We start from the raw sequence: 12049 nt of genomic DNA, 5'->3' as shown, positions 1-12049 counted from the left end.
CAAGGTGCCGGGGAGCTGAAGCAGGCTTGGTGAGTGGGCGTCTTTACCGTTCATCCTGAAGGCGTGGCGTGCCCACGGTCCCTGTGAAATACACGCACAGCAGCAGCGGGAGCAGTGCCCCCGACAGCAGCTGTTCAGAGGGTTTTACTGCCCATCTGGTGGCGTGGTGTGGTCTCCAGGCTGGTTCCAGCAGAAAGGCCTTTGCTCCGTGATTCCACCAGCTGGGAAGTGCAGACCCACGTTCCGACCGCGGCCTTCTGGTTAATAAACCCGAGAGTGAGAGCCGACTTGCAAAGGGCAGGCTGTTTTCTCCATCTGAGCCTGGATCATGCTGCTCGGCTGGTCTCCGTCCAAGGCCGGGCCCTTGGCAGCTGTAGACCTCACGGTTCGGGGCGGGGGCGGAGGGGTTTGGGAACGTGTTGGTCATCGGCGGGTTGGCTTTGCTGGGATCCGGTTGCCCAGGGCAGACAGTGTTAGAGGGCGAGGCCCTTCCCACCCCGAAGATGGTGACTTTTGAAACATGCAAACGAAGGACTTCCTTCCCACGTCCACTCTTATCCAGGGCAGGGGGCAGGGCCCTGGTGCCTCAGCAGGGACTCGCGGCCACAGTGGACTAGCCCAGAGCGTGGACTTTACGGGCCCCTCACTTTGAGAGAGAAGCAGAACCAATCGAATCTGGTCCTGGGGTTCCAATCCCAGAAACACGGCTGTGTGGCCATCTGAACCTTGAGTCTGTTTCGACTGCTCTGAACTCCAGTTTCCTCCTCTGTAAAATGAGAATCAACAGCACCCACCTCGCCCTGGCTGGTATGGCTCAGGGGTGGTTGGGTGACGAGCGTGCCATGCACCACAAGGTTGCTGGTTCGATTCCCAGTCAGGGCACATGCCTGAGTTGAGTACTGGATCCCCATTAGGGGGCAATGGGAGGCAGCCGATTGATGTTTCATCCTTACCTCAATATTTCTCTCTCCCTCTCTCTCCCTCTCCCTTCTTCTCGAAAAATCAATTTAAAAATCTTCAAGAAATAATAAGGCCCATCTTACAGGCTTTTGTAGCACAGGTTTGCGTAGTAACTTATCTCGGCCTCAGTTTCCATGTCTATGAAAAAGAGGGGTTCACTTCCCACCTGAGAACGCTGCTGGGAGAATTAAGTGATGCTAGGTATTCAAAGTGCTTACCTCAAACGGTAGCACACTCCCTGGTTCCCTCCTCACCTCCCTACTCATCTGTAAACCGTGCAACCGGCCACTTACAAATCAAGGCAGGAGCCTCTGGGCCAGTGAACTAGCGGAGGGTGTGGGCGCTCCTCCCCCTGTCCCCCAGCCTGCCCTGTGCACCCCTTCCATCGGCTGCTCCTGAGGTAGATCCTCTTATAATAAACCATTAATATAGCAAAAAATAAAATAAAATAAAAAATCACAGCAGGTCCGAGAGCCCACGTGACTCCCACAGCGCGGGGGGCCATCCCATTGGAAAACGAGGGGCTTCTTAAGGAGGTGGGCGTGGGGGCTCCTCCAGAGTGTTGATGGGCGTAGCCGAGGCCCCTGTGGATGGTCCGGGGACCCTGCAAGCCACACCCCGTCTCCCCCCCACCCCCTCAAAGTCCCCAGGGGCTTGAAGATTGCAGCCTGAAGACTGCAGAGTTCCCAAGGCAGACGTCCAGAGGGACAGACGGGGGGCTCATCCCCTTCGCCCCTCGTCCTGGGAGGGTCCCAGCAAGAGCTCCGTGGCGTCAAGAACCCTTCGAAGCCGCACAGAGCCGCGGGCCAGACTCCCACCCTGCAAACCGCCCAGATGGTCAGCTTCTGATTTCACTCTGCACCCGGCTCGCTCCCTCCGTGGCCTCCTCGCCCCCCCCTCCCCCCCCCCCCCACCCCCCGCACACACATCCGAGGAGGCTGCGGCACTGGCGCCCCGGCGGGGTGCATGGGCATGACCTGTGTCCTGCGGGTCCCGCGCTGCCCGCCACCGCGCGCGGGCTCTGCGGGCGGCTCCTTGCCCCGGGTTAGGGCCTCCATCTGCACAGGACACTCCGCAGGCCGGCCTGCTTCGCGGCGTGAGCGCGAGAGGAGCTAGTTTCTGCTCTTCTGTTTGTTTCTGTGGGCTTTTTGGTTTGCTTTTTGCTTTTCGTGGCTCAGGTACTTGGGGAGGGAGGTTGCTCAACTGCATGGTGCTTTGGAGCAAAGTAGAAACGGGCGCCCCCTGTAGGTAGGCACACGGCTCGGCAAGCCAGTGGTGTTGGCAGAGAAAGGGTGCCTTCCCTCGGGCAGGTGCAGCCCTGCGTGGGTCCCTCCGCGGGTCCCTGATGAGGCCCCTGGAGAAGGCCCTCTGAGCAGAGATGTTTGCGCTGTGGTCCGCATGATGGTATAAGGAACAGCCATGCCTGGGGGTTGCAGGTGGGAATCAGGTAGAAAGAACAGCAAAAGCCTGAGGTAGGACAGAGCTGGGTTACCTGGGGCCTGCGGGCACAGACATGGGTTTGGATTTTAAATGCGGGAGACAGTGCCGGGGAGGGGACAGTGGTCATAAGCGCAGTAGTAACCACCCTTTGCTTAGTGGCTGCTTTGCTCCAGGCAGGCCACCAACATTCATCCTTTGGATCAGCCAGGGGATTGGTGCAGTTATTCCCATTTTCCAGGTGGGAAAACTGAGGTCCGGTGGCCCGAGGTCACCCAGCCTATCGATGAGACAGCCACGATTCGAACTCGGATCTAGCAGTTTCCAAACGCGGTCTCCTGGCTGCCCCAGGGTGGGGCTCTCCGCCGCGGCGGTGGCTCCCTCACTGTCTCAGGCCCCTTCTCCCCTGAGTGACCTCTGAGCACCAGCCCCCGAGATGACAAGATGAAGCAGTCTTTCGTCACGTTCGCTGGAGACTGTGTTGAAATTGTATCCGACAATCACTTAAATAAAGCCAGCTGGGAGTAGCTGTGCGGGAGACACAAACAAGAACGGGGTCCAAGATATCTTTGTTCAAGGCGACGGCGCTCGGCCGTGCCCAGCTTCAAGTCCAGAAGACGGGGAGAGACCAAAACCTATTAATTAGTTGCCATGGAGGGCTCTCTTGAAACGCATGCCTTCCTCCTCGCTCAGTGGCCCGGAAGTGGGGAGCTGACTTTTATTCTTGGACGGGCTCCAAAACCTCTCTCGGGCTGTGTGCCTGTCTCGATTAAATTTTAGCAGGACCCCGAGGACTGCTGCTGATATAAGTATATCCGTCTTCCAGGCCTGCCAGCCCGGCAGAGGAGGCTGGGTGGGGTGGCCACAAACAAGTGCCATACGATGGATAAAAGAGGGGGCATGAAGGGTTTGAGGAAGGCAAAGTTGCATGGACTTCCTGGGATTTTTTCATGCAAACACGTATACAGAGGGCTCACTCTGCACCACCCGCTGAGACTATAGCATTGAGCCCTGCCCTCATGCATCTCACATTCTAGAAGGAAAGCCAACAAATAAATGAACAAACAGGATCCTTTCCGCGAAGGAAACAAACAAACAAGAGGATTGAAGTGACTGGGCAAGTGTTGGGGTTGGGTGGTTCAGGAGAATTCCTCTGATTGGTGGCCCTCAAGCCGAGACCCCAAACATGAACAAAATAGAGAGAGAAAAGGCTCCCAGGAGGAGGCAGCCATCACCGCTGAAGAATCCCGCGTCATATTTTGTGTTGTTTTTTTTTACGTGTGTTCCCGTGTTATTTCTCGCTGCTCTGGTGTATAAGATGTCCTCACAACCACCTCTCAGCGTCAGAACGGTACCCAGACCAAGCATGGCACTCCAGCGGCGATGACACATGGCCCCCGGCCCACCCTCTTTCTTCGGCCACATTCGCTGCAGAACAGCGCTTACCATCTAGGTCAGCGGTTCTCAACCTTCTGGCCCTTTAAATACAGTGCCTCATGTGGTGACCCAACCATAAAATTATTTTCGTGGCTACTTCATCACTGTCATGTTGCTACTGTGATGAATCGTCCTGTAAATATCTGATGTGCAGGATGGTCTTAGGCGACCCCTGTGAAAGGGTCGTTCGACCGCCAAAGCGGTCTCGACCCACAGGTTGAGAATCTCTGATCTAGGTGGAGCTGATTTGGGTTCTGCTGCAAATTCGCTGTGTGATTTTGGGTAAGTCACTTAACCTCTCTGGGCTCCTCCTCTTAAGAAGGGCCAGGCAGGATGGAAAGGTCTCAGAACGTAAAGGGTCGACAAGTCCCTGATCTAATAGATCAAAACAAAACGTCCTGACGCGTCATTGGGAACACATGGGTCCCCCCCCCCCCCCCCCATCGGCTTGGCAGAAAATTACATTACCAGGCTCCGACCCGAGATCACAGCAAAGGTTTCGAGCTGGGGCCGGCTCTCAGCCTTGATCCCCGGGCCGGGCTGCCCGGGAGCTCCGGGATGCGTCCGGCCGGCTCCCACATGTGTCTTGTATTAGTGCTATTTTCTTAATGGCCACAGCCCTCAAACCTGCCCATTTTACTATTGAGTTACCCAGCTTAGCCTTCGTATCGCTTACACATAAATGCCGTCTCCGGCCGATGAATCCACTGTTTTGTTTTCCCTCCTCCGCTGCCTCCCCCCGCCTCCCCCTCCCTCGGGCAGGTGTTTATTGCAGCCATCAAAAATAAAGTGGATCCATCACAGCGCTGCCTTTAGACGCAGGGAGACGTGTTTTGGAAGCTCGGCGTTAAGAAAGGAGGAAGAAAAACACGGGTGCATATGCCTCCAGTCCTCCTGTCCACGTGGGATTCGTGAAGAAAATGGGAGACCCAAGGACATAGAGGGGTGGACGCGTGTGGGAAATGGATGGAAAATACACAACTGGAGGGAATGGCCGTCTTCGGGTAATGGCTGCTTGGGCTACAGCGGCAGGCGGCGCAGAAAGAGCCTCAATTTCAACGGAATTAACTAAATTACGCCCTTGGCCAGCACCCCGTCCCGGAGGCCAGCAACAGGGGCCCACGCCACCCTCCTGGTTGCAAGCGAGCCTCCGTGGGCAACACCAGCTTCTCCAAAAATCGTAATTGACGGCGACGGGAAAACAGACACCCCGCCAAAATCTGTCCTCCGAGGGCCTTGCTGTGGTCTCAGCCCTGAGGGCGCGCTTCAGAATCGGCACCCCGAGCTTTCCTCGACACGCACCCCCACCTTCTCCCACCCTCTGGGCGCCGACAAATAGCCCCGGGGATCTCGCTCGAGGCTGCCCACCTCGGAGGAGGCCGCCGGTCACTGTGAAGGCCCCCGGGTCACCTGTGAGCTCAGCAGATAACATCAGTCACACTCATGTTTAAAACGTTCTCCCCATTTTTGACGGAAAAAGTTCCTGATGGTCAGAAAAGCCCTCACGGGCTAATCCAAACAACAACCCACATCCATGAGGATTTTTGTTTGTAAACTTACGGTGACCAATTTTTTTGAAAAGATGCCCCCGTCACATACCTCAAAATCCAACGATACAGAGGATTCAGCGAGAAGTCTTGCTTCAACCCTGTACACAAACATAAGTGCAAACCAAGATCTGGAAGCAGCCCAGGGGCCCATCCGCCGAGGCGTGGATAAAACAGCTGTGGCCCATTTACACAACGGAATACGGCTCAGCCGTAAAAGAAAGAAGGGCCTCTTCACCTTTTGCGACAGCAAGGACGGGCCTGGAGGGTATGATGCTAAGTGAAATAAGCCAGCAGAGAAAGACAAATACCACAGGGTCCCACTCACATGTGGAATCTAATGAACAGAATAAACTAACAAACAAAATAGAAACAGACTCGTGGGTACTGAGGACAGACTGATAGCTGTCAGAGGGGAGGAAGGGTCAGGCGAAAAAGGTGAAGGGATGAAGCAAAGAAAAAAAACTCACAGACACAGGATACAGATGGCCAGAGGGGAAGGGAGTGGGGGAGGTAGAAGAGGGTAACAGTGGGGATAAGTGGTGATGGGAGGGGACGTGACTTGGGGTGGTGAACACGCAATACAATATAGAGAGGATACATTATAGAATGGTACACCTGAAACCTATATAGTTTTATTAACCAATGTCACCCCAATAAATTAAAAAATTTTTTTTGAATTTATATTCAAATTCAGACCATGTGCCCCCCCCCCCCCCCACACACACACACCTGTTAAGTGAAGGCGGCAGCCTACGCATGCCTTTCCGCCATGTCTTAGGAAGAATGAATGGCTCTCATCTGAAGCAACACCTACCAGGCTGTCACAGCTACTAGAGTCAGATGAAATAGGCAACAGAAAAAGACTTTGAAAAAAGGGTCCAGGAAGCCATACACAATCAGGAGAGGAGGTGAAGGGTGGCCCTACCCTTTGTTTGGGAATTTAAAACATTGGAATATTCATTTAAAAAAAGGGAGAGAAAACTCTAGAACAGTGGTTCTCAACCTTCCCCATGCCGCGACCCTTTAATACAGTTCCTCACGTTGTGGTGACCCCCAACCATCAAATTATTTTCGTGGCTACTTCATCACTGTCATGTTGCTTCTGTGATGAATCGTCATGTCAATATCTGATATGCAGGATGTATTTTCATGGTTACACATTGAACACAGTTAAAGCATAGTGACTAATCCCAAAAACAACATGTAATTGTATATGTGTTTTCCGATGGTCTCAGGCGACCCCTGTGAAAGGGTCGTTCGACCCCCAAAGGGGTCGCGACCCACAGGTTGAGAACCGCTGCTCTAGAACCATAGCCCTTCAAACATAGAGGGACCTGAAGAGCCCAGTCAGTGTTCTTCTAAGCAACCTCAGGAAATGATTATGAAATCTGAGAGAAAACCAATGGGTGGGTAAGGATATCGTGCTTTTCATTGAGAGAAGAATAGAGACAGGGTTGGGAGGAGAGAGAGAGAGAGAGAGAGAGAGAGAGAGAGAGAGAGAGAGAGCGCGCGCTCACATGGAGGGGCCCATTTGGAAGACACTGAACGGCCGTTCGATCTCTGCGTAGAATTAATCCTAGTTTCTGTCAGAGGTTGCGTAGAGAGACCCTGAAACGTACGGTCTCACGGCACACGCAGTCGCAGCTCTTGAGACGAAACCCACACTACTACCCACAACCCTGCGAAGAGCGGCACTGGATAGAGCGTACGGATCGAAGATGACGGACTCTTCCGCGCGGACACATGCATGCGTAAACCCACCTAGACCTTGAGGTGCATGAAACTCACAGGTCTGAACTCTTAGCCGCGAACACCGGAACCCCAGCCGTGCCTGGCCGGGGTGCACGTCGTCCTGGGGGCGCCCCAAACACGGGCCTGCTCGCTCAGAAGACGCTCCGCCCTCGCAGTACATGGGACGCCCCGATTTACAACCCCCCTCGGCTCAGGATCCTCGCTGTGTGTTATGTGGCTAATGAAATCATTAGCCAACTACGGAGTAGACGCCTAGGGTGAATTACTAGCAAAATATTGACAGCCGACCGCTCCTCAAGAAGACTCTGCCTGCCATTCACTGAAGAGCCACCGACTCTGGGAAATGGGACTCACGATCGCCTTGTTCCAGAAGGAAAGAGTATTTCTAAGGTGGAGACTCAGGAGAGAGGGCCACGTCCTGTGTGCATGAACGCCACAGCGAGGCGGCGAACATGGGCGCGAGTTCCCAGACCGAGGGCTCGGGCCCGCGCGCTACTCCGTGGCCCCTCTCCTGGTCCCCACGCGGCCTCGCAGCTGTTTCTGTGTTGTGTGCAGCCCGACGTCCCCGGGGGTTTCTGTCCTGGATTTGACGTGGAGACAGCTGCTCTCAGAACCGGCTGCTGAGCCTGGGTTTATTCCACGGGCAGGCCGACCTCAATCGTAGGGGTCCCGGCCGCACCCTGTGGCCAGTGCGTTTCTAATGGGGCGGCTGTATCGTGTCCCCTCTCCACGGAGAAGGCTGAGGCTGGTGTTCATACGTGACGGCGTCCAGGGGACCCTGGAGCCCTGGGCTCCTTTGGAACGTGTGACCCGAACTCAAGGCAGAGAACTAACCGACTTTAGGGGTGACAAAGGCCACATGTGAAGTTCTGCCAACAGGCTGCTGAATATGAATGGAGGCTGCTTTTTTTAAAAAAATCTTTATTTCAGAGAGGAAAGGAAAGGGAGAGAGAGAGAGAAACATCAATGATGAGAGAGAAGCATTGATCGGCTGCCTCCCGCATGCCCCACACTGGGAATCGAGCCCGAAACCCGGGCATGTGCCCTGACCGGGAATGGAATCCGTGACCTCCTGGTTCATAGGTCGACGCTTAACCACTGAGCAACCCCACCAAGGCCTGGCTGCTTTTAACTCTTTCTCTCTCTCTTAGAAAAATCAATGGAAGAATAGTTTCTCTTCGCCTACCCGTTGGTTGTTTCTAACATCCATAATCACTTTCTGAGATTGCTTAATACGACATTGATTTGGGTTGTTCAATTGGCAAGTGGAAGTCCCATGACTGGGAAGTGCACAATATCTGCAACCTCATATTTCATGTCATATTAGTCGAAAACATAAGATATGTATTATTAATGACACAATAAAATCTCATGAACGGAGGGGGTTGATAGATGCATTTTATCTAACATTAAGCAGAAATTGGCATCTTGAGAGAAATATCAAGATCCCATGATCCCAGACACCGATATCGAACTGGCAGGGCCCAGGAGCAATCGCTATTGATTAGATGGTGCAAGTAATTATCTTGACGCAGCTGCTTTATTGGGTGGGGCCGACGGTGAGGCGCTTCTTCCTCAGAGTGGAGAGAGAGAGAGAGAGCAGTCCACAAAGATGCTGGCGGCCAGCGCCCAGCCCAGGGATCATCTCGGGAGTTACTCCCGGTTTTGCCCTGGTCCTACATCGTTATTTAGACATGCAGCAGACGCTGGAAGGGTCCTCGCAGCTTCCCTGGGCCAAATGCTCGTGTTTCCTGGCCGTTTCCTTGCAGGAAGGCTAACCCCTTGCATTTTATCCAACCCTCACCTCCATTCTCTTCCACTATTGATATTTTCACCACTATGACCGCCACCATCACCATCACCATCACCCACACCTCCATCAGCATGGACATGACCACACCACCACTGTGAATAGTAGAAACACCACCATCATCACCCTTGCCACTGCCTCCCATCACCACCACCATCACCACACCGCTGTTCCCATCACCATCACGGGTACCACTATCACCACCATGGTCACTACCATTTTTACCATCACACCATTTTCACCACCATCATCATTTTCACCACCACCACCATTGTCACCACCATTTTCACCACCACCACCACCACCATTGTCACCACCACCACCATTGTCACCACCATTGTCACCACCACCACCATTGTCACCACCACCACCACCATTGTCACCACCATTTCACCACCATCACCATTGTCACCACCACCACCACGACCCCCATGCTCCCCATGAGAAAGTAGTAGGCATTGGAGTTGGACAGTCATGGGCTTGAACTCTCACTCTGCCACCGTGTCCTCCTCATCGGATTGGCATCTGACACAGAGGGTTGTGATGAGGTACAAATGAGCTAAACGCCTACGAAGGCTAGGGGGTGGCCGGCATCTGCCAGCTACGAGCCCGTGTGCAGAACAAACCTGCACAGGGTGCAGGGTGGGCCCGGGGATCCAGGCTGGAAGCGGAGCACCTCCCGGCCTGACTGGAAGTCGGGAGTGAGGCTGCCCCCTCTGGCCTTTCCCTCTCTACCCGACCCCATGCTACTGTTTCTCATGACGATGGTCCTATGTGCGCTTCTGTCCCACGGCCCGGTCTTCGTCATCGAAATTCCACCTATGAAGGAACGGTCCTGAGTGGTGGAGACCCCGTGGCTCATGTGAGCCCATGACTGGAAGGGGGGCACAGGAAGGGGGACCCTGAACACCAGGAAGACGGCCAACCTTGGGTGGAGCAGGGGATGGACGGGGGAGAGCGACAACTCGGTGCCTCTGGCCCCAGGAGCACATGGCCGACATGGTGTCCTTCGCAAGGCCCACGCTGTATGGCGTCTCCAAGCTCATCTAGAAATGACCTGGGCCAGGGGTCCTCAAACTTTTTAAACAGGGGGCCAGTTCATTGTCCCTCAGACCATTGGAGGGCAGGACTATAGTTTAAAAAAAAACTATGAACAAATTCCTATGCACACTGCACATATCTTATTTTGAAGTAAAAAAACAAAACGGGAACAAATACAATATTTGTATCTGCATGTGGCCCGCGGGCCGTAGTTTGAGGACCCCTGACCTGGGCACGGATGAACCCTGACGCGCCTCCCTGGTGACCTGGGAAGGGGGCGTGGGTCTGAAAGGCGCCGGCCCGGGGGGAACGCAGGTGTGGCTGAAGCCGTGGTGGAGGTGGCAGTGGACAGAAAGCCCCCCGCTCCCGCAGGCGTGCCCTCTGCCCTCCGGAGAGCCAGACCCTGACCCCGTTCCCGGCCGGGCCTGCGAGGGCGAGGTCCTCTTCCAGCCGATGGGAGCCTCACGCGGAAGACGTGTCCCTGCGGCCTCGCCCCTGGTGGGAAGGGGCTCAAGGAAACAGATCCCTGCCCGCTGCTGGGGAGCTTTGTCTGCACCATGATCGATGGCTCCTCGGGAGGAGCTGGCAAACAGATTCTCGTGTCTCCTGGCCCCCGACGGGGCTTTAGAGGGCCTGACGGGGAAGAAGAGATGCCAGAGATTAGCGTCCACCTCACAATAGGTCCCGGGCTCAGGAAACGTGTCTTAAGTTTATCTATTGTTACGGGAGCTAATTTATTGCCGACCAGGGCGAAGGAGCACCTCCCGGGCCTTCCTACTTCGGGGACAGAGATTTACAAGACGAGACCCAAATTTAGACACGGAGGCGCTGCTGCGGGCAGGAACGTCCCCCAAGGCCGACGGCTCCCGTGCGCCCGAGGCCGAGTCGTCACTCGCGGAGCTAATTTGGGGGCCTCCTCGGAAACTATGTCTGCGTCCGGAGCGCATGGAGAGTTTTCGTCGGGGCCCGGGCCAGCTGACAGCTATGCAAGTGGGTAGATACCAGTAATTGGGTCGAGATAACCTTGATGGTTGACCTCGCAGGGCCAGGCCCGCCCGCTTCCCACTGTCCCCGGATTTGCCCGTTGATACCGCACGGCTGTCGGGTGAATTTCTGTACGAAGAATTCGCTGCCGTGGGACCTGCTTATTGGCCGCCGGTCTGTCCTGGAAGCGTCTGTTCACTGGACGCGGTGAGCTGGGGATAAAAGCCGCGAAGTGACTGCTCGCTGGCCGCGAGGAGAGCTGCGGGTTGGAAAAGCGCCATGGATGTCCGAAACAAAGCAGGGGGTGGGGCCACGGTTTCGCTTTATGCACTTCATGCCCATCGCAAGGAGGGGCGCACTCCCCCCTCACAAAGCCGCCTGTGGCTGTCTGAGGCTGGTCCCCGGCCATCATCCCAGCGCCCCTCGGAGCTGAAAAGCAGAGCTTGACGCTGTCGCCCTTGTGCGGGAAGGGAAATGTTGGAAGAGGTTCGGGATGCGTCGGCTCCGTAGAAGTCTTTGCGAGGGGGAGGTGGCGCGGCCCTGCGGAGAGGGGAGGGCAGGGCCCAGGCCGCACACAGAGGCGGGTACCGGGAGGCCAAGTGTGTGTGTCAGGCTGCCCGGATGCTATTTACGCCGAAGGTTGTTGGTAGTAACAGCCGGCCTCTCTCCTCCGCCGGCTTCCCAGCAGTCTCCTTTCTTCTGCACACTTTTCTGAATTGTTGAATTGTCAACCTTGAACCTGGACCCCTTTTCGCCCTCAGGAAAAAAAAAAAAGTGAAGATGAAGCCGTTGAGAAACAGCTTTTGCAGAAACCATGCGAGTCTCTAGCCTCCTGGAAGCTCATCTGTATTTCCTCGGGCTCTCCTTCCCCTGGCTTTGAACTTGGCAGCTGGTGGAGATGGCATGAGGGAAGGCCAGAGTCTGTGTCCCCATTAGAGGTGCAGGGGGCAGGGCGGGCGCTGTGGGCAGGGGAGGAGGGACACACAAGCCAAGGAGCAGCTCCAGAAGCCGCTAATGACTCGGGGTGGAACGGGGGCCTGGGCTTCGGAACCGGTGCGGGTGGGAGCTCCCGGGTCCC

The sequence above is a fragment of the Myotis myotis genome, unplaced genomic scaffold, assembly GCF_014108235.1.
Source record: "Myotis myotis isolate mMyoMyo1 unplaced genomic scaffold, mMyoMyo1.p scaffold_m19_p_19, whole genome shotgun sequence".
Taxonomy (NCBI): domain Eukaryota; kingdom Metazoa; phylum Chordata; class Mammalia; order Chiroptera; family Vespertilionidae; genus Myotis; species Myotis myotis.
Note: the sequence above shows the minus strand (reverse complement) of the source record.